This window comes from Pelophylax lessonae (genome assembly GCF_965119305.1).
Source record: "Pelophylax lessonae genome assembly, chromosome: 1".
Taxonomy (NCBI): Eukaryota; Metazoa; Chordata; class Amphibia; order Anura; family Ranidae; genus Pelophylax; species Pelophylax lessonae.
The window spans coordinates 591,542,727-591,565,484 of NC_138768.1; positions in this window are offsets into that span (position 1 = coordinate 591,542,727).

A 22,758-nucleotide genomic window follows, 5' to 3' on the forward strand; every position below is an offset into this window, starting at 1 on the left:
CCTTCAAGTGCAAAAAAAAAAAAAAAAAGGGGGGGGGAGGAAATACAATTTTAAAGGGACATTGATCCTCCGAACATTCGGACAAAAATGAGGGACAAACCATAGTACTTAGAACACTCAGAGGAGTTCCCTAATTATTACAGTTATTCAGGGTCTACTCCTCTCTTTCTTATTCTCTCTTCTTGCTGTTGTGAAGACTCCGTGCCTCTTTCCCCCGGGATTCGACCTAACCAGTTTATCACCTCTATCGGGTCCGACTCTATGAATCGGAAAAAAGCCCCTCTATCTTGATAAGTTTTAAGGTTAAAGTAACGGCCATTTCTACTAAATGTCACGGAAAAGGGGAAACCCCATCTATATGTACACCCCGCCTTCCTCGCCAAATCTAGTAGGGGTCTTATAAGAGCTCTTCTCCGTAGCGTTCCTTTGGATAAGTCTGAATATATTTTCACTGGCATTCCTTCCACCAATAAATCCCTAGTTTCCCATGCTGCTCTCGACAAAAGTTCCTTATGCATATAGCGGTGTGTCCTGCAAATCACATCTCTTGGTCTCATTAGATCTGTTCTTCTGGGGCCGGGGACTCTGTGAATCCTCTCAATTTCAAAGTTTTCCGGGTATTTTTCCTTCAAAACTTGTTTAAAGATCCCTGTCGCTATTCCTTCCAGTTTTTCACTACTCACCGACTCCGGTATCCCCCGCAATCGCAGGTTACTGCGACGACTCCTATTCTCTATGTCCTCAAGTTGCAGTTGTATTATATCTTCCATTTCTCTCTGGATGTCACTTTTTGCCTCTAATGCTACAAGTCTTTCTTTTATCTGGCTTGTGGAGGCCTCCTGTTCTGCTAAATGAGTTTTAATTTTTTGTAAATCTTTTTTGACTCCTTGTAGTTCCTGACGCTGTTTTTCCTCCAGCCTAGTTATCATTTTTTCAATGTCAGCTTTTGTTGGTAAAACTTGTAGCATTTTTTTAAGTTCAGACATCTGTGTGGAAGTCTGTGTAGGGGTACTTGGAGCTGACGACTCTCCTTTTCTAGATCCTCGGCTATTTACACTATTCTCTGAATTCGGGGAAGTGAGCAAAGAGTTAGGCCGGTCGCTAGCTTCTGGGCTTACTGATGCCATTTTTGCGCCTTCGGCCGATTTCTGGCTGTTGGTAAAGAAACGACCAATTTCACCTTCCAGCTTGCTAGTATTTGTCTTTTCTGTATTTTTCCTTCCTTTCCTTCTCTTAGTGAGGGTCATCCTTTCCTTTCCTGTCTTTCTCTTATACTAGCCGTGTGAGGGCCTTTATTCTCTTGATATACCACCAAATAATTCCAGAAAGATCAATTTCTAGCCGCTAGAGTTTTAACCAGACTCTTTCAGATATTAGCCTATGTTGATTCATTCCCCTTCCATTTAAAGTGTAAAGCCCTTAACCGCAGTGACACTTAACATATTACTTTGCCTTAATTTCCACAGTACACAGATCACAGTACTCACGGGACCCGATCCCTCCCGAGGATCCAATTTTGCCAGCCGACTTTCTCCTGTCTGCTTTACTTATCCTCTTAGTGCTGCAGCTTTTAAAACGAGCTTGCCAGGGTTTTTAGAGGGGTCGTGTCTACCAGGGCACTGCAGCTCCTCTTGTGGACCCTTCCAAGGTCCTCCTGGGGTCCGCTGCGGTAGATAGCCTCGAAGTTCCCCTTCCCTCCACTCTGCTGATAGTACCTGGCTGATCTGCCGGCGAGGCCTTCCCGGTCTAGAGCCTTCCGTTTTGCGCCTCTAGGTCCCTTCACTACCAGGGCGGAGCTTGGTGGAAGCAGCAGGCGGATGACGGTGCCGTTCAGGGTTTACCGAACCCGCGGGGAAGCCCGCCGATCCGTTCCTCTTGACCCGCCCTCCACCGCTACCTCCTTTCTCCACTCGCTCCGTGGGACCTTCCTAGGAGAGCGGCTTGTCCGTGGCCTAGTAGACCGCTATCCCTCCTTGGCTGGCTGGCTTGGATTCAACCTCCATGTAAGATCGAGCAGGGAGAGGTGCACGCCACCGCTGAGAGCCTAGCTGAGCACACTCACATGGCTACTTCCGGGCACCGAGGACAGGACTCTATCAGCACCTTATTGGGTTTGCACAATATATTCTGTGGCACTAGCACTTTCCAAAAAGGTTTATGATGGTATATATGATTAGTGGTTATAAAATTTAACCTACATATTTTTTACAATTTTTTAAGAATAAGTTACTATTTACCTTAATTTATTCCTTGTCACAGACAAACACCAGGCATTGCACCTTATATTCATTTTTTAATTTTATAACATTAATTAATTTGTCACAGATATTTGTATTTTACACATTTATATAATTTTCTGAAAATTGGTGCACCATTGATACCTATTTTATAATCAGGGATACCAGCGCCTTTTACCATCCAAAAAAATCCCCTAAGAACAAGGCACCTTCACATCATCCATCCAGATATACATACAATATGAATATATTTGTAAACATTCCTTACCCTATAATTGTAGGCAATCTCACTTACAAATTCCTTAGGAACAAAAGAAAATGGTGGCAATCGATGGAGGCTTTCTGGGCCAACCAATAGGGCGTGATGTCATTAGCCCACACAGTAATAAAAGTGTGCCAGTACTCAAAGATTTAGGAAGAATATAAATGAGACTGTTTAAAAAAAATCCCCTCATAACTATCAACGTTATAGGTATATATATATGCCACTGATATGCACACTCACAAGAGAGTGGGTCCCACATAGCAACTGGGTGATATCATCACAACCAGAAAATATAAAGTCTGCTTAAATGCCCAAGAGCCTCAGATAGTATTAAGATGGTAATTGGAGGACCATATAAATGCCCCTACCTCCAGGTGGCAGTGCCAATGATGAAGAATGTTCCTTTTATCGGGTCTCAAAATGGTTCCTAGTGATCCACATAAATAAAACTGGTTAACTAAAAAGTAAATAAAAAAATCACCACCGTGGTCTGTTGTTGAAGAAGCAGGGACAGAAGTTTAAAGTGCAAACTGTTATAGAAACATACCCCAGACTCCCATACATCACTGGGATAAGAGACTTCCCAGATGGCAGTGCAGGCTGGTATACTTACCATAGAAAAGCACCCTTCAGTATCAGAGTTCAAAAGAAAAGGCAAAGATAGTAAAAAGACCAAACAAACTTTCTTTTGGCAGTACAACAAAGCTTCCCTGGCCCCCACCACTGCTGTCAAGCAACTGAGCCACCACAACACTGCTGCCTTTACTGTGTCTTATATGACCATTTTCGAAAGCAAACATTGTTGAAGAGCAAATTTTTTAAATGTTTCAAAGGTCTATGTAGATTTACAAGTGTCACTTTTCCTTTTAACATAAAGTCAGAAAAATAAATACCTTGTTCCAATGATAAAAATTCATGTTCTGTTACATGGAAGCTAAAAATGTGAATAAAACAATAAATGTGAATAAAAATCATTAGTTTTGCTTCATGGATAAAATAGTTTTATTTTTTTCTGTTGGAATTACATCCACATAGCTTTAATAGTTCATCAGCTATAAATGCATGTCAAAAACAAAAAGAGAAGAAAAGAATTATTATGGCATTTGTCTATAATGTGTCTGAGCTTTGGAGGATGTACAGATGGATATGCAGATGTGAGAAAATAGAAAATTGTCTTCCATTCATCTGTAGAATTCTCCAGAGCAACTAGTAATTTCTGAGGGCAAGAGGAGTGGCAGAAGACAATCCTGTATCATCTTGTCTTTTACAGCCCACTGGTGATGGAACAGTAAAAAGTATTCAAGTGTCTGATTTTGCTGTCTACTCACCTGAAAGAAATAAAATAACAATACATTTGTAATTATTTAATGAGCGCTCTGTATTGAAAATTTCAGTATAGTTCATATCAACCACAAAGAATTTATACTTCCATAAAACTAAAAAAATAAAAAAGCAACAGGATGAAAAATAAAGTATGCTCACCACCTTTTTAAATAAAAGAGTTAAGCCTTTCCTGCAAACCCCTATCTGATATCAAGAGAAGTCAAAAGGTAGAAAGTTAGAAATATACACCTGCAGGTAAAAACTGAATTTGTGTAGCCTTTAAGCCACCACACATTAGTCATTGTGCTAAGGATCAAATGCTGCTATAATTGCAAGTATCCAGATATCAACTGAAACATTGAAGCTAGTAATTTTAGTAGATAATACCGGTGAATTCACACTACAAGACACTTATCTTACATACTGTAATGGCGAAAGAACCAACTAGATGGGAATACTTTCCTGATTTGATAAGATAACACTGGCTAAAAATGCCTAGGCAGTTTCTGTGGTGGGCTGGTCACTTGGGCCTTAGACAGAAGGACATTCAGGACAACTAGAACCAATGACCCCAAACCTCTGCATCAAATTAAATGTACCTGAAAAGGCAAACATCAAAGAACAAAAGTACAAAGTACAGGGACAACAGTGGAGGTTCAGATTTTCAGGTGCCAGTAATACGTAAAAGCCAGCATCAGGTAAAATAAGTCACACAAAAGGTGCATCCAAAGGCAGGCAGGGTGTTTATGTTTATTTCCCTTATTTAATCTGTGTCAAGGCGGGATTAGTATGCAGATTACACCTCCCAGGACTTCACTGTCTTGTTTGTCTCAACAGTCAGTTTACAAAGTCTCTTGCAGAGGTAGTCAGCTACTGTCCACTGAAAGAGGTTGTCGGAGCGGGGATTAGTGGCCACTGTTGGCTGTGAAGACATATGAGGCTGTGGAGTCCAGAGCCTAGGAATAACTGAGCTGGTAAGTAAGAACATTTTGAATTTTGCTGATCAAAGTGACATGACAGGGTTAAAGCAGCAGATGGCAGAACCCAAAGATTTCTGGAAGTATTGGATTCCTGTTAACTTTGCATGCTTATAAAGAGCAAGTGGGAAATATATATTCTGCTGTTTTGAAAGGTGCTAATAAATTATGACGTGCATACTGATGACAGTCTCTTTAGGGCAAAAAAAATTAAAACATTTTCTGGACTTTTTCTGGATTTTTGAACCAGGTCTAGTTTAAAAAAAATGACTCTTTTTTTTAAATCTTCTGCTGTAAGTTTCAGTTTTTTTGCTATGCCTTCAAGAACACTGGCCCATTGCTAAAACATATTTGTCAGGCAAATTAACTTGAATATTCATTCAAAGGAGCCACGTTCCTCAGTGCTCACTCAACTCCTTGATTTACCACTCTTCAGTTGAAAATGTAGATCTCAGTAAAATGTAATGTTTAAAATGTAATCATACAGTCAATGTTATGCTTGCCAGCATTGATTGGACATCTTAGACCCCTCTCTTTCATCAGTTCACATTTACTGTGCTACAAATAGGTATCTGAAAATACAACCTTTGTACCCTGCACATGCTTCACGTGTTGCCGTAACTTGTATTTGTTTAATTAATTGGAAGCTCAACTGAACAGACCGAATATAGTCAAAAAACAAAATTCTGAAATAAATAGTAACAGAATTTGGATGGGCTGGGGGGTCGATTTTAAGGAATGCAGCAATCCCCGGTCCAGTGGCATTTTTGTGAAAACCATATTAAAGCTTACTGCAGCTAGACACGGGGTTAAAGATTATCTAAATGGGTAAGGTATTTTAACTACAGTGAAGGATTCCAGTGGATCAGAACAGTGGTTGTGCCCCTCATTGTTGGTTTTTAGAAACCCCAAAAGCTTAGCTTAATTCATATTTACAGCATAATCACCAGGGTTCGATTAGAAAATTAATATAGTGGTGCGTGTTGCTATATTGGTTATCTATAGTGCAATATGTAATTTAGCATCCTGATTTTATTGTGGAATGAGTGGGTGGCGGGTCATTATAACTGTTGGGTAATGGGTAATTATAACCATCCCTTTAACAATGTAATTAGACCCCCACTAACCTTAAAAAAAAAATGTGCATAATTGCTGCTATATAATAATGCATACTACGTGGCCTTTAGCACTTTTTTTGTGCAAATTTCAGTGTACCCCAACATGGTGGATGTTTGATTGTGGTTTTTAAGAACCAAATCTGTGATGTTTGGGAGTAATTTTGTGTGTTCCCCAACAGGAAAACAGCCCAAGCTGACAGATGGTTGCTGCATGGCAAACTGAGAAATATCAATGTGCCTAGATTCACCTGGTTTTTATAACTGTGCCCATAATCCTCTGATATTATGTGTTATAAAGCTGTTTATAAAAGAGAGCAAGAAATGCATATAGTGCACCCAGAAAGTATTCACAGCACTTCACTGTTTGCACATTTCGTTATGTTACAGCCTTATTTCAAAATTGATAAAATTCATTATTTTCTTTAAATTTCTACAAACAGATCTGGGAAAGGGTACAGAAAAATGTTTGCAGCATTTAAGATGCTAATGAACATAGTGGCCTCCATTATCCGTGAATGGAAGAAGTTTGGAACCACCAGGACTCTTCCTAGAATGGGCCGCCTGGCCAAACTGAGCAATCAGGAGAGAAGGGTCTTAGTCAGAGAGGTGACCAAGAACCCAATGGTCACTCTGACAGAGCCCCAGTGTTTCTCTGTGGTGAGAGGAGAATCTTCTAGAAGAACAACCATCTCTGAAGCACTCCACCAATCATTCCTGTATGGTAGAGTGGCCAGATGGAAGAAACTCCTCAGTAAAAGGCACATGACAGCCCATCTGGAGTTTGCCAAAAGGCACCTCAATGACTCTAAGACCATGATAAACAAAACTCGCTGGTCTGATGAAACAAGGGTTGAACTCTTTGGCTTGAATAGCAAGTCTCATATCTGGAGGAAACCAGGCACCGCTCATCACCTGGCCAATACCATCCCTACAGTGAAGTATGGTGGTGGAAGCATCATGCTGTGGGGATGTTTTTGAGTGGCAGGAACTGGGAGACTATTCAGGATCAAAGGAAAAATGAATGCAGCAATGTACAGCAATGGACATCCTTGATGAAAACCTGCTTCAGAGCGCTCTGGACCTCAAACTTGGAAGAAGGTTCATCTTCTAACAGGACAACGACCCTAAACACACAGCCAAGATAACAAAGTAGTGGCTATAGGACAACTCTGTGAATGTCCTTGGGTGGTCCAGCCAAAGCCCAGACTTGAACCCGATTGAACATCTCTGGAGAGATCTGAAAATGGTTGTGCACTGACACTTCCCATCCAACCTGATGGAGCTTGAGAGGTCCTGCAAAGAAGAATGGGATAAACTGCCCAAAAATAGGTGTGCCAAGCTTATAGCATCATTATTAAAAAAGACTTGAGGCTGTAATTGATGCCAAATGTGCTTCACCAACATATTGAGCAAAGACTGTGAATACATGTGATTTTTATTGTTATTTTTTATTCATTTGCAAATATTTACAAAAACCTCTTTCACATTGTCATTATAGGGTATTGTTTGTAGAACTTTTAGGAAAATAATGAATTTAATCTACTTTGGAATAAGGCTGTAATGTAACAAAATGTGGAAAAAGTGAAGCGCAGTGAATACTTTCCGGATGCATTTACCAATTGATTATAAGTGTGACTAGATTGTGAGAGTGATTTTCCCTTTTGTATGGCTGATACCCTATACAATAAGCAAACATTGCACCAGTGAGTGAAACATTTTTTCATGATAATTTTCTTATAAGAGGAAAAGTGTAGTTGACATCCTAAATGTCACTAGAGGCAGCATTTTCTTTAATCATTTAACATAAAACTGTCATGGGAATACACTCTAATTTAACAGCACATTGTATGCTTGAAACAGAAAGCATAACATGAACTTGTGTTACATTCTCATGAAGGACAAACATTCCCAAAATGAGTTATATTCTGTCATTTTCATGGAGCACCCAGTAATCTCATCCTTGACTGCATAGTCTATTTTTGTACGATACAATAACTCATGTGCAGTTTAATAACAGCTTTGTTTCAGGGGCATTAAATGTGTCAAGCTTTACAGACACAAACACAAATATATTACTACAGAAAGGGTTTAGGTATTTATTTATCACAAGCATGGCTAATGGGCATGCTGTTATTTAACAATGGACCACTTTTCTTGGAACAAAATAGGATGAGGGTAAACACTGACAAACAATATGGAGACAGATTAGCAAAATGCTTTGTACAAAGCTATTTATTTTTCAAAGAAAGAGTATAAAGAGAACATAATAAAAATGAGTGTTGACATTTTTAACTTTTGTGGCAGTCAATGATGCTGATGTTAAAGTGGAACTCTCAGCAAATAGCTAAATACACAGTTTAAATACATACTGTATTGGCAAATTGCAGGATTAAAAATTATGGTATGTCATCTTGTAATTTACAGGCTTTTGAAACACTATACAGCAAGGCAGCTTCCCATGTCACTTTTCTCTTCCTTTAGCCTGTTTGTGGGACATTGAGGTTGATTTACTAAAGGAGTAGAGATTGTGAAATGAAAGTTTTCTTAAACTAGTGAAAAAAAGACTTCTCCATTTTGTGTACCACTTCAAGTGCAAAGGAAATTAAAATGAGCTGGATTTTTATTTGTATATGATTGGATTATAGCAGTGAATGCAGTTGCATCTTTTTCACGTTTTAACTTTTTATAAATTTTCAAAATAAGGAAAATGAACGATACATAGTGTTTACATCAAGAAGATCATTTTGATGTTATTGCAACAAAAGAAGAATAGGTATTACATACAACTCAGAAATGCCAAAAGTTGTATAAACACTTCTCGTTAGGCTTGTGGTTGTTGCATCTTGATAGATTTAGTTGTAGAATGAACTTAAACAATGAAATGAGTCCTCATCCTCAGTAAACTTAGTCTACAAAACATAGTGCATAACAGATGCTAATTAGAACATTTTATCACCCCCTCAGAGTACCAGGAAAAACAGGAGACATGGGCTATGATTGCTTAGTTGTTATGTTGGAAGGAGATCCAGGGTTCCCAATACTTGTAAAAAAGATGTGTATTACCATCTTTGTGGGCCGTAATTTGTTCATAACAAAAGGATTCTTCCACTTGTCTAATCATTTCTTGTTTCCCAGGGATTAAGTGGGACTTAATCCCTGGGAAACAAGGACTGGTTGGGGAAATAAGGAGTTAATTAGTAAGACCACATCCCGTAACGTAGAGACAAAGAGAAAAACCCCCAATGGGGCTTTTTAGGTCTTAAACAGTAATCCACTGCTATTTGAAGCAATAAGAGAAGTAATAGTGGTAGTTTATATAAAAATTCAATTTTATTACAAAAATTATATATAAAAAGACAGGGGATACAATGAAGAACATATAAAGACAAAACAAGTGGGTGGCTAGCCCTGAAATTACCACATCATGTAAGTATCTAGGTAAAAAATAGCAAAGAGCGATTAAGTCATAGTATTAAATATACCCGGCGCGTTTCTGGAGGTTATAAGCCTCTTTTGTTGCTTTGCAATGATGCACACAGATACAGGCTGTCTAGATCTTGCTCTGTGCTATTGGCTCGGCCCCCCGGTCTGTTCTGCCTTTTACGTATCGGGGCATGTTTCAGCCATCGCAGATGTCATTAATTTACTCCGCCTCCCTACTCTGTATATCCACCCGCCCAGTTGATGCGTCTGTCATTGCCCAGCAACGAGACGCATATCGTCTCTCGAGCCAGCCACGTACTTTACTTCACTCTGCCTCCCTACTTTGCATATCCACCCGCCCAGTTGTTGCGTCAGTCGTTGCCTGGCAATGAGACGCAAATCATCCCTCGAGCCAGCCACATACTTTACTGTCGCACGTATTTTGGCACTCTGTAGCCTCACTGATAAGGCACAGTAGGACGCATCCCTAGTGGCTAGGCAACGAGACGCATATTGCTTCCTGAGCCGACCACTATTCTCTGCCATTGCATATATTTTGGCCCTCTAGGCTATCCATAGCCTTACCAGCTGGGTGCATTATTTAAGCTTTGGTAATTCACACACAGTCACACTTCCGGGCGTGGTACGTTCTGCATCTTGCAAGAAGTGGATATCCCTGTCTTTCCTTGTGGGGGCTCCATTTCTATGGATTTCTTTTTGGCTGTTTCTGCTTTGCCACCTAATCACAGGTAAGCTCCCGACTTTCCAGCTACATCTCTGATTGGATGCCTGCACATGTAGATGCGGGAACCCATATACAGTATATATATTTTACCTTGATTTAGATTTTTTTCCCTATTTTCTACCCCCCCCCCTTTTTGCCTGACCAGTGTATTTTTAACCTAGCCTTTGGCCTGTAATTTCTTAGTGGTCATTTGACCTTTTTCAGCTAATCTTTCTTTTTGTCCATATATGATTCTGAACTTATTTTTTTTTTTAAGTTGAATCCAAGTGTTAGCTCCTTTCCACATTGATTGTTGCGAGCTACATAGACCACCTCTGTATAAATCCCTATATGATTGTATAGACTAGTTGATTACGGCTTAGAATCTATAGTCTATCTAGGCATTACCATGTGTATATTTTTATACACACATATATATACTTAATCAACATTGTATCACTATATATGTTTGCACTGACCTATGTGCATATATGTATACACATATTCTTTTCATTATTTTTTATTTATTTATTTTTTTCTTCTTTTTAGCTAAATTTTCTCTTTAATATCCAGCCCTTGGCTCTTTCCGCCCTTTTTGTGGTTGTCTCGTGGGCCTCCTTTATATGTTCTCTTCCCCCTGATGCAACTGGAACTATGCCGTACCACCTTCCAATTCTCCAGAGACCGGATTGTGCACATATGATTTTATTTTATGACTATTTATAATTGACTCATCATCATTATGTAAGTAATTATCTGTACCAGCAAATCTTCATATGTATGTACTTTTTTTGAATATTGTTAATGCATTAATTACTTTTGTGCGTTACTTTGCCTCTTATTGTTTTATTAGAGGTACTCTGTACTCCACAAAATATATATGTATTTAATACTATGACTTAATCGCTCTTTGCTATTTTGTACCTAGATACTTACATGATGTGGTCTTTTCAGGGCTACCCACCCACTTGTGTTGCCTTTATATGTTCTTCATTGTATCCCCTGTCTTTTATATATAATTTTTGTAATAAAATTAAATTTTTTTATAAACTACCACTATTACTTCTCTCATTGCTTCAAATAGCAGTGTATTACTGTTTAAGACCTAAAAAGTCCCATTGGGAGTTTTCCTCTTGATCTCCAGTTGCGCAACACAATTAAACTGGCTGTCAATAAAATGTTGAATAATATTGGCCTGAGTGAAGGTGGGTAGCAGTCTATATCGATATTTAAAATTGCCTGCTTATGATTTTCTTTCATAAACATACCAGTCACGGAAAATAATAAATGGAAAGTAGCTTTCCAAAAGCCTCTTAGATGCGGACATCCCCTGAACATATGAAATAGGGCTGAGCACAGCCCCTCTAACATTCATTGGAGTCATTTGATTTAAACATTGCTGTGAGTTATGGGGTATAGTACCATCTGAGAAGTATTTTTTGTGTTATTTCCCAGTATGTTGCTGATTTTGTGTAGCAAAGGTTGTATTTTATAGTCTTTTTCCATTGATCTTCGCTAAAGGAAGTTATAAGATCTGATTCTTATTTCTGAAAGGGGTGGATTAAACAAATGTCTGTTTCAGATGCAACAGATTATAAAACAAGGATATACCTTTGACGTTAGTAAGAGGAGAATTCCAAAAGACTCATGTCCTGTCGGGTATTCTAATTGTGCTTAAAGTGTGTGGCTTAAGGAATAATGAAATTCTGATATTGGTGTAGTGGTCAGAACTACTGTGAGTAATCTAACACCAGTTTGTTAAATGGAATAATTTACCCGTTTTTTTAGAAGGTTGTTAATTTGAAATACAGTATTTTCTTCCTTTCCCTTCCCATTAGAAGGAAGTCTGGAATGTGCATTTTAAGAGAGGAAAGTGGTGTTTAGAGTTCGGTCATCTCCGTGGCTGAGGGGTTCAATAAGCAAAAATATTTCCAGGTATCACTCACTACCTGGACATTAGGATGTGTGTAGCAATGGTTGACAGCCATGCATGTATTGGCCAGCAGAGTTGAGTAAAGGGAATTTGGAGAAACCAAATCACTTTCCAGTGGAACCCAATGTTTGGAATAAGATGCTTGAATCCAAAATATAGTTTGGTCTAGAATGCTCGCTCTGCAGTAATCTTGTAAGATTGGTATACTCATTCCCCCTGCTGTTTTGCATCTTATTAATGTTACTTAGAAAAATCTAGGCTTTTTGTTGGCCCAAAGGAATTTGAATAGTAGTGTCCCAAAGAGAGATTTGGGAAGGTGGATTGGCAAGGCTCGGAACTTATCAACTAATTTTGTATAAAATTGTTCAGCGGAGTATAGTTTGCGTTAAATGAATTTGTGCTAGGAGTAATGACAAGATACTGAATGGGTTTGTCTGACCATGTTTAAGGATATCTAGAGCTCAGGTCTTGTTTAATATTCTGATTTATAGCTACTGCCAGGATATTAGATTTACATTAGTTTTCTGTGTAGTATGATATCTTGTTAAACTGGTCTAGAATATCATGTACTTTTGGAAGTGAGATAGTTGGATTTGTTAGGGAGAGGATCACATTGTCTGCGAAAAGTGTGATAGAGTGGGATTGTGATCGGGATGTTATGCATTTTCTATGCGTGTGGGATCTGATTTTTTCAGCAAGAGGTTCCATTAAGAGGGCAAATATTAGTGGTTAGAGAGGGCATCCATGCAGTGTGCAGTTTGTGATGGTAAAGTTATCTGAGAACATGCCTTCTGTGTAGACATATGCTGAGGGGTTAGTGTAGAGCGCTATAACAGCTGATTGGATTCCTCCTGCTAAACCAAATTTGTAGGACCTGCTGCATGTAACCCCAGTAAATTTGATCAAAGTCCAAACGTCTAGTGATAGAAACAGAATTTGATCAAAGGCCAAACGTCAAGTGATAGAAACAGAGAAGGTAATTTTATGTGTTCAGCTACATGCAGAAGATTGAGAATTCTGTGAGTCACATCTGGCTCCTGTCGGGCAGCTACAAATCCTACTTGATCCTATTTCACTAAAGTAGGTAGAATACGTGCAATTGTAGCAAGAATCTTTGCATAGAATTTCAGATCAACATTGAGCAATGAGATGGGTTTAAAGTTTTGATGGGAATCTGGTTGCTTTCCTGGCTTTGGTAAAGTTATAATTGTATCTGACAGCATTTCTGATGGGAATGAAGCTTTGCAAGCAGCAGCATTAGAGACCTGTATGAGATGTCGGCTCAAAATGTTCTTGTAGGCCTGATAGTATTCTCAAGAAAACCCATTAGGGCCAGGAGATTTATTTAGGGGAAGCAATGTGATGTGTTTAGGAAATCAGATTCAGAGAATGGTTTATTAAGAATATATAAATCTTGTTGAGCGAATTTAGGAAGAGAGATGGAATCAAACAAAAATTTGAATTGTTTCAGGGGTTGGTTGTGGTGATCATGATCATCTCCCAGAATTTAAAGATTTTTGTAGTAATCCTTAAAACAGAAAAAGTAAACAACTGCGCTAAACCAAATAGATTGTAAGCAGCAACTTCAAGTGTGACTATCACCTTAGAAACAATGTATAAATATAAGTTGCGCTATATAGTGAAAACATATATGATATGTAAAAAAGTCCAGAGATAAAGTCCATATAAAGGCAAACAGCACGTCTGACAAAATTTTCTGTACAGGTACCGCTTACCAGAGGCTAATGATAAATAGGCCCAAAGATTCCAAGTAATCCACAGGAACCAGATCTCAGACGGACTCCGTATGTTGAATGGATCTCCTCAGTGTTGAGTGATCATGTGAAATGAAATAAAAAACGCCATAGCGTAAAATCACAAACAAATAGATGTAACACCCCAAGTGATGGGAATATCAGAAAGGTGCTGTAGTAGTGATAGTAAAGAACATAGACACCTCCAATCCTGTGAATATACTCCTTACCAGAGTAATAGAAAAATATTGCAGAAACAAATAGTGTAGAGGACCTCCCCCAATAGGACTGCAGCTTACCAAAAGGAAAGTAAATAGAGCACTTAGATCCCAATCGTGTCACCGAAGAGGGCTGACAAACATATGCCCTTACCAGCTCCAAAATGATAAAGGCAGAAAAGGTCCTGATTCGCCTAAGCACTTCCGCTGCGAGCAAAACTCCAAATGCTGGTGTCTAGATATTCCAAACCAGGCGCCTCCAATGGGAACACTGATACAGGCTCAGCATACAGATGGTGATGGCCATGAATTGAAAGAGAGGTAGACCATAGTGTAAAACCCACAAACAATTTATTAAAATAAAGGGCAAACACTTACAAACATGTAGATCGAAAAAGCCAAACGGAGAGATGTAGGGAGCCGCCGGCCGGACGGCTCTGCTCGCCCGTTCCTTCGTAGGACTGTAGCGTATGGGTGACGTCAGCACGCCGTGACCTGACGCGTTTCATCAAAGATGATGTTCTCAAAGGTCAGTAATCCTTAAAAGCATTGGCAATGTCTCTTGGATTTATTATCTTTTTGTTTAAAAAGGTATGCTTAATGAAGTAAATTCTCTGTTTAATGTTTTTTCTTTCACCTGGTTCTCTAGAAGTTTGCCTGCTTTATTCTCATTGCAGAAGAAGTTTGCTTTTAGTTTTTTATTGAGTTGTTATATTGCGACATAAGTAGTAGTCGGAGATCATGTCTTGCTTGGGACAATTGAGAGCTAATTTTATTGTCTTGGGTTTTTGGTTTTTATCCTCTAACTCCTGGATTTTGGAAAGCAGGTTGTTTTTGTGCACATTACTGAGTTTTATAAGGTCCCCTCTAATAAAGGCTTTGTGAGTATTCCAAATAGTAAAGGGATCAATCACAGAAGGGGCATTGATGGTAAAAAAAATGATCAGAACTCCTTTATGATTTTAGAATTGTAGTTAGGGTGGTTAAAAAAGACATTGTTCCTCGATCTATTTGCTCTTGTTTCCGCGCTGGAGCCCTCCAAAGTTATGGAAACTGGCAGTGTGATATTATGGATTTAGATAGATAAACCTTTTGCAGAAGAAATATATCTACCAAGATCATATCTATTCTTGAATAAGTGCGGTATGCATTTGAGAAAAAGGAGTAGTCTCTTTCCATCGAATGCTAGCACCTCCAAACATCATATAGGTTTGTAAACAAGAGAAAGTGAGACAGTGTGACTCTGTGGAGTCGATTTTAGGATGGTTCTGAGATGTCCAATTGCCTATTGATAATGGCATTGAAGTCACCACACAGTATGACATTCCCCTGCCGCAAAGTGTTCACTCGCTTCCAGACTTTTTTAGGAAAGAAATTTTTTTATGTTTGGAGCATATACATTTGCTAGAGTATAAACAGCATTGTTAATTTCACACACTACAAATAAATATCTACCCTGTTTGTCTGATTCTGGATGAGTACGTTTGAAGTACAGTAGATCGTATACTTGTCCTTGATAATGATTGCAACCCCTCTTTTTTCTTAGGAGTGTTGGAGCAAAAAACAGTAGGAAAGCGATAATGTTGGAGTTTAGGTGGATAATGCGCAGAGAAGTGAGATACAAAATATGGTACTGTAGGGTGCTCGCCTCTTTCCAGAGCGTGTGTCTTTTGGCAGGGCTGTTAAGGCCCTTACCTTAAATGACGAAAGTTTAAATCCTATATTGTGAGATGTTGTTGCAGAAGTGTGAAGTAACTTAGGTATACACTATTGGTACCTTTTAAAGGGATGCTATGATGAAGTTCAGAAACTTTAGCAAAGGTGGTTGGTATATGAGTGCTGAGCTATCTTTAAATACACTGCCTGGCCAAAAAAAAGTTGCCACCTGGAATTAACTAAGCAGCTAACTAAACTAAGAATGCAGTAAATATCCTATTTGATACTGCATGTGCCCAAAGAATGAGGTCAGCTGACTACCTGAATATGCTGAATGACCAAGTTATTCCATCATTAGATTTTTTCTTCCCTGATGGCATAGACATATTCCAAGATGACAATGCCAGGATTCATCTGGCTCAAATTGTGAAAAAGTGATTCAGGGAGCATGATACATCCTTTTCACACATGGATTGGCCACCACAGAGTCCAGAACTTAACCCTATTGAGAATCTTTGGGATGTGCTGAAGAAGCTTTGCGCAGTGGTCCGATCATCATTACAAGATCTTGGTGAAAAATGAATGCCACACTGGACAGGAAACATTTTTTGTTTCATTGCAGAAGCCTATCAAAACAATGCCACAGCAAATGCTTGATGTAATCAAAGACAACATAATATTACAGTGTGTGACCTTTTTTTTTGGTCAGGGAGTGTTTGTTTTTACTTAAGAGTATTTCCTGTGTTGAATTGAGGAGATAATGCCAGTGTTCCCGTATGGTGAACAACTTAAATCAAACAAAGTTGCTAACTACACCAGTGTATGTGGATTAAAAAACAAAACAAAGATTAAAAAACACTTTTTACTGAAGCACCATATAACACTCCTAATACTCCAAACTGCATACATGCTTATATATGCAAGGAAAGGCACCTGCAGCCATGAATATACCAGTCTTGGCTTGTAGCCTTTTGGAGAGAAAACACATTTTGAAAAATGACAGATGAATAGGAAGATCTGGACAAAAAAAACGATAAATAGGTGCATGTCTGAATGTGGCAAAGCATAACTCTGCATTGGATATGCACTGCAATGATGGGGCTTTGGCGGTGTAACTTTGTAACAGTTGTGCATGGGTACTTTAAATGATTACTGTAACTGGCTGTTTCAGTGATCATTCAAGATGGAGTCACTTTGAAAAGTTTCCTTTTTAGAAAGTTGCCAGTGGCTAAGTAAAGGCAGGGAAGGAAGTACATTTAAAAATAACTAGAATGTTTAAGTAAAGTCCTTTTGGATGCTTAGCCTAGCAGGTTCAGACTGCTGTTTTCTAAAATAGGTAAAAAGGTATGTTTTTGTTATAATAGAATTATTTCCAAAATTCACTTAGGAAATGCCACAAAATTCTGAATATTTCCCAAAATGTAATTTGTAATAATGTGGAAAATTTTCTTTCACAATCCCATGAATAATCAAGCAATACTATGATCAGTTTAAATTCTGCCTATGATGATAGGAACAACTCCACCCAAAAGCAACTCCTGTTTTTGGAGACATTTCTGAAAATTAGCAGAATTAGTAAATCAGTGATTTTCTTTAATTGACTGGAATACACTGTATATATGAAAACAAATGCATGTTAAGAGCTAAGACTATCAAAGCCTGGATGCCTGAATTGTGTTATTTTAACCTGATCAAAAAGAATCTTAAAATTCTTCTCTTTGCAAGGTTTTTTTTTTTTTAATACTAAATTTCCCCTCACTCCTCTAGAGGATCCCACTTTAATATTTTTTTAATTTACATTGCTTCTGTAGGCTACAACATCTACTTTGAAGTTTTAGTAATTTTATTCACCGGCTTCAAGAGCCTTCTTATTCACACTATAGACAGATAGGTGAACCCTGCAAAAAAAAAGAAAAAAGACTGAAAATTTTGAAAAAAAAAAAAAAGTTTTTCTCAGTTTCTGTCAGTAAGTGTTGTAAGTAATTTTTCCCCTTCACTGATGTGCGCTGATGAGGCGGCACTAATCGGCTGCATTGATGGGCACTTATGAGGTGGCACTTATGGGCACTGATGAGGTGGCACTGAAGGTCACTGATTAGGTGGCACTGATGAGGAGGCACTTACAGTGGGGATCGAAAGTTTGGGCACCCCAGGTTAAAATTTGTATTAATGTGCATAAAGAAGCCAAGGAAAGATGGAAAAATATCCAAAATGCATCAAATTACAGATTAGACATTCTTATAATATGTCAACAAAAGTTAGATTTTATTTCCATCACTGACACTTTCAAAATTACAGAAAACAAAAAAATGATGTCTGCAAAGGTTTGGGCACCCTGCAGAATTTATAGCATGCACTGCCCCCTTTGCAAGGCTGAGACCTGCCAGTGTCATGGATTGTTCTCAATCATCACCTGGGAAGACCAGGTGATGTCAATCTCAAAGGTTTTAAATGCCCAGACTCATCTGACCTTGCCCCAACAATCAGCACCATGGGATCTTCTAAGCAGTTGTCTAGAAACCTGAAACTGAAAATAGTTGGCGCTCACAAAGCTGGAGAAGGCTATAAGAAGATAGCAAAGCGTTTTCAGATGTCAATATCCTCAGTTCGGAATGAAATTAAGAAATGTCAGTCATCAGGAACAGTGGAAGTTAAAGCAAGATCTGGAAGACCAAGAAAAATATCAGACAGAACAGCTCGCAGGATTGTGAGAAAAACAATTCAAAACCCACGTTTGACTGCACGATCCCTCCAGAAAGATCTGGCAGAGACTGGAGTTGTGGTACACTATTCCACTATAAAGAGATACTTGTACAAATATGGTCTTCATGGAAGAGTCATCAGAAGAAAACCTCTTCTACATCCTCACCACAAAAATCAGCGTTTGAACTTTGCAAATGAACATATAGACATCCTGATGCATTTTGGAAACAAGTTCTGTGGACCGATGAGGTTAAAATTGAACTTTTTGGCCGGAATGAGCAAAGGTACGTTTGAAGAAGAAGGGGCACAGAATTTAATGAAAAGAACCTCTGTCCAACTGTTAAGCATGGGGGTGGATTAATCATGCGTTGGGGTTGTACTGCAGCCAGTGGCACAGGGAACATCTCACGAGTAGAAGGAAAAATGGATTCAATAAAATTTCAGCAAATTTTGGATGGTAACTTGATGCCATCTGTGAAAAAGCTGAAGTTAAAGAGAGGATGGCTTCTACAAATGGATAATGATCCTAAACACACCTATAAATCCACAAGTGGATTACATCAAGAGGTGTAAACTGAAGGTTTTGCCATGGCCTTCACAATCTCCTGACCTCAACATAGTTGAAAATCTATGGATAGACCTTAAAAGAGCAGTGCGTGAAAGACAGCCCAGAAATCTCAAAGAACTGGAAGACTTTTGTAAGGAAGAATGGGCAAAGATACCTCAAACAAGAATTAAAAGACTCTTGGCTGGCTACAAAAAGCATTTACAAGCTTTGATACTTGCCAAAGGGGGCAGTACAAGATATTAACTCTGCAGTGTGCCCAAACTTTTTCAGACACCATTTTTTTGTTTTCTGTTATGTTGAAAGTGTAAATGATGGAAATAAAATCTAACTTTTGTTGACATATTATAAGAATGTCTAATCTGTAATTTGATTTCCTTTTGGAGATTTTTCCATCTTTCCTTGGCTTCTTTATGCACATTAATACAAATTTTTACCTGGGGTGGCCCAAACTTTCGATCCCCACTGTATATGCTGCACTGATGGGCACTGATAGGTGGCACTGATATGTGTCACTGATGAGCACTGATAGATGGCACTGATGGACACTGGGTACTGATAGGTGGCACAGGTGGGCATGAATGGGCACTGATGGGCAGCACTGATGGGCACTGATGGACAGCACTGATGGGCAGCACGGATGAACAGGCACTGATGAGCACTGGCTGACATCACTAATGGACACTGATTGGGGTCACTGATGGGTACTGATTGGTGTTACTGATGGGCATTGATTGGTGTCACTGATGGACATTGATTGGTGTCACTGATGTGCACTGTTTGGTGTCACTGATGGGCACTGCTCTGGTTTTACTGTAATCAGGGCATTGTTGATCAGTGCCCATGATTACTTGTAGTGGACTCCCCTTCAAGGAGGAACCACTGATCGGCTCTCCTCGCCCCACACTCTGACAGTGTGAGGCGAGGAGTGCCAATAAACGGCACTTCCACATTTTGATTTCATTTACATGTGACCGGCTATGATTGGACACAGCCGATCACATGGGTAAAGAGCCGTGTCATTGTCTCTTTACCAAGATCAGAGTTGTGCCGTGTCCTAGGAACATGGCGCAACCATGATCACCATGCTGCCCACAGCCGCAGGTGTGTGAGAGCAGCTGTCCTGGGGTGCCATCATATGACGTCGTCCTGGAACGAGAGCCTCCACCGTCATTTGACAATGGGCGGGTGGCAAGTGGTTAAAGCTTTCTAGGGGCATAAATTGCACTTCTAATTTCCAACTACATTATCTCACAAAATTAAGTACACCCCTCACATTTTTGTAAATATTTTATTATATCTTTTCATGTGACAACACTGAAGAAATTTCACTTTGCTACAATGTAAAGTAGTGAGTATACAGCTTGTATAACAGTGTAAATTTGCTGTTCCCTAAAAATAATTCAACACACAGCCATTAATGTCTAAACTGCTGGCAGCAAAAGTGAATACACCCCTAAGTCAAAATGTCCAAATTGGGCCCAATTAGCCATTTTCCCTCCCTGGTGTCATGTGACTCATTAGTGTTACAAGGTCTCAGGTGTGAATGGGAAGCAGGTGTGTTAAATTTAGTGTTATCACTCTCACTCTCTCATACTGGTCACTGGAAGTTCAACATGGCACCTCATGGCAAATAACTCTCTGAGGATCTGAAAAAAAAGAATTGTTGCTCTACGTAAAGATGGCCTAGGCTATAAGAAGATTGCCAAGACCCTAAACATGAGCTGCAGCACAGTGGCAAAGACCGTACAGCAGTTTACCAGGACAGGTTCCACTCAAAACAGGCCTCGCCATGGCCGACCAAAGAAGTTGAGTGCACCTGCTCAGCGTCATATCCAGAGGTTGTCTTTGGAAAATAGACGTATGAGTGCTGCCAGCATTGCTGCAGAGGTTGAAGGGGTGGGGGTCAGTCTGTCATTGCTCAGACCATATGCCACACACTGCATCAAATTGGTCTACATGGCTGTCGTCCCATAAGGAAGCCTCATCTAAAGATGTTGCACCAGAAAGCCTGCAAACAGTTTGCTGAAGAAAAGCAAACTAAGGACATGGATTACTGGAACTATGTCCTGTGGTCTGATGAGACCAAGATAAACTTATTTGGTTCAGATGGAATCAAGCGTGTGTGGCTGCAACCAAGTGAGGAGTACGAAGACAAGTGTAAACTTGCTACAGTTAACCACTTAAGCCCCGGAAGATTTTACCCCCTTCCTCACCAGGCCCTATTTTGCGATTCGGCACTGTGTGACTTTAACGGACAATTGCGCGGTCGTGTGAAGCTGTACCCAAATGAAATTGATGTCCTTTTTTTCCCACAAACATAGCTTTCTTTTGGTGGTATTTGATCACCTGTGCGATTGTTTGATCATGCGCTATAAACAAAAAAAGAGCGACAATTTTGCAAAAATAACAATATTTTTCACATTATTTTATATGAAATTCCCCCCCCCCCCCCCCAAAAAAAAAATGTAAAAATCTAAATTTTTAATATTTTAGGCCAATTTGTTTTCTGCTACATATGTTTGGTAAAAAAAATCACAATAAGCGTATTTTGATTGGTTTGCGCAAAAGTTATTACTATATTATTTACTAACTAAGGGAAAGATTTTTGTCATTTTTATTTATTTTTTTTAACGAGTAATGGCGGCGATCTGCAATTTTTTTTGCGGGACTGCGACATTGCGGCGGACAGATCGGACCCCTGACTGACATTTTTGACACTTTTGGGGGTACCAGTGATATTACTACAGTAATCAGTGCTATACATATGCACTGTCACTGTAAAAATGACACTGGCAGGGAAGGGGTTAACTTTATTGGAGAAGGAGGGGTTAAGTGTGTCCCTAGGGGCGTGCTTCTAACTGTAAAGGGATGTGGCTGTTTGTGTAACTACAGAGATATACGATCCTACATAGCAGGACCATATGATCTCTGCACTTACACAGGGGAGAATGACAGGCAGCTTTGTTTACATTAGACGCCTGCCTTTCTCCCTCTGTACCGGACGATTGCGAGTGACCAGCGGCGCGCCCTCGCCCCCTAGAGGCTCACGGGCTAGCGACGTAGTCCTACGTCACTTTGCCTGTGAGGGGCTGACTGCCGCCATAATTAGTCGTGCGGCAGTCGGCAAGTCGTTAAGCATGGTGGTGGGAGTGTCATGGTCTGGGGCTGCATGAGTGCTTCCAGCACTGGGGAGCTACAGTTCATTGCGGGAACCATGAATGCCAACATGACCTGTGACCTACAGAAGCAGAGCATGATCCCCTCCCTTCAGAGACTTTGCCGCAGGGCAGTATTCCAACATGATAACGACCTCAAACACACCTTCAGGATGACCACTGCCTTGTTAAAGAAGCTAAGGGTAAAGGTGATGGACTGGCCAAGCATGTCTCCAAACCTAAACCCTATTGAGCATCTGTGGGGCATCCTCAAATGTAAGGTGGAGGAGTGTAAGGTCTCTAACATCCACCAGCTCCATGATGTCGTCATGGAGGAGTGGAAGAGGACTCCAGTGGCAACCCGTAAAGCTCTGGTGAACTCCATGCCCAATAGGGTTAAAGCAGTGCTGGAAAATAATGGTGGCCACACAAAATATTATCACTTTGAGCCCAATTTGGACATTTTCACTTAGGGGTGTACTCACTTTTGTTGCCAGCAGTATAGAAATGAATGACTGTGTGTTGAGTTATTTTGAGAGGACAGCAAATTTACACTGTTATACAAGCTGTACACTCACTTTTTTACATTGTAGCAAAGTGTCATTTCTTCAGTGTTGTCACATGAAAATATATAAAAAAATATTTACAAAAATGTGAGGGGTGTACTCATTTTATGAGAGACTATACATAACACATTTGTGGTG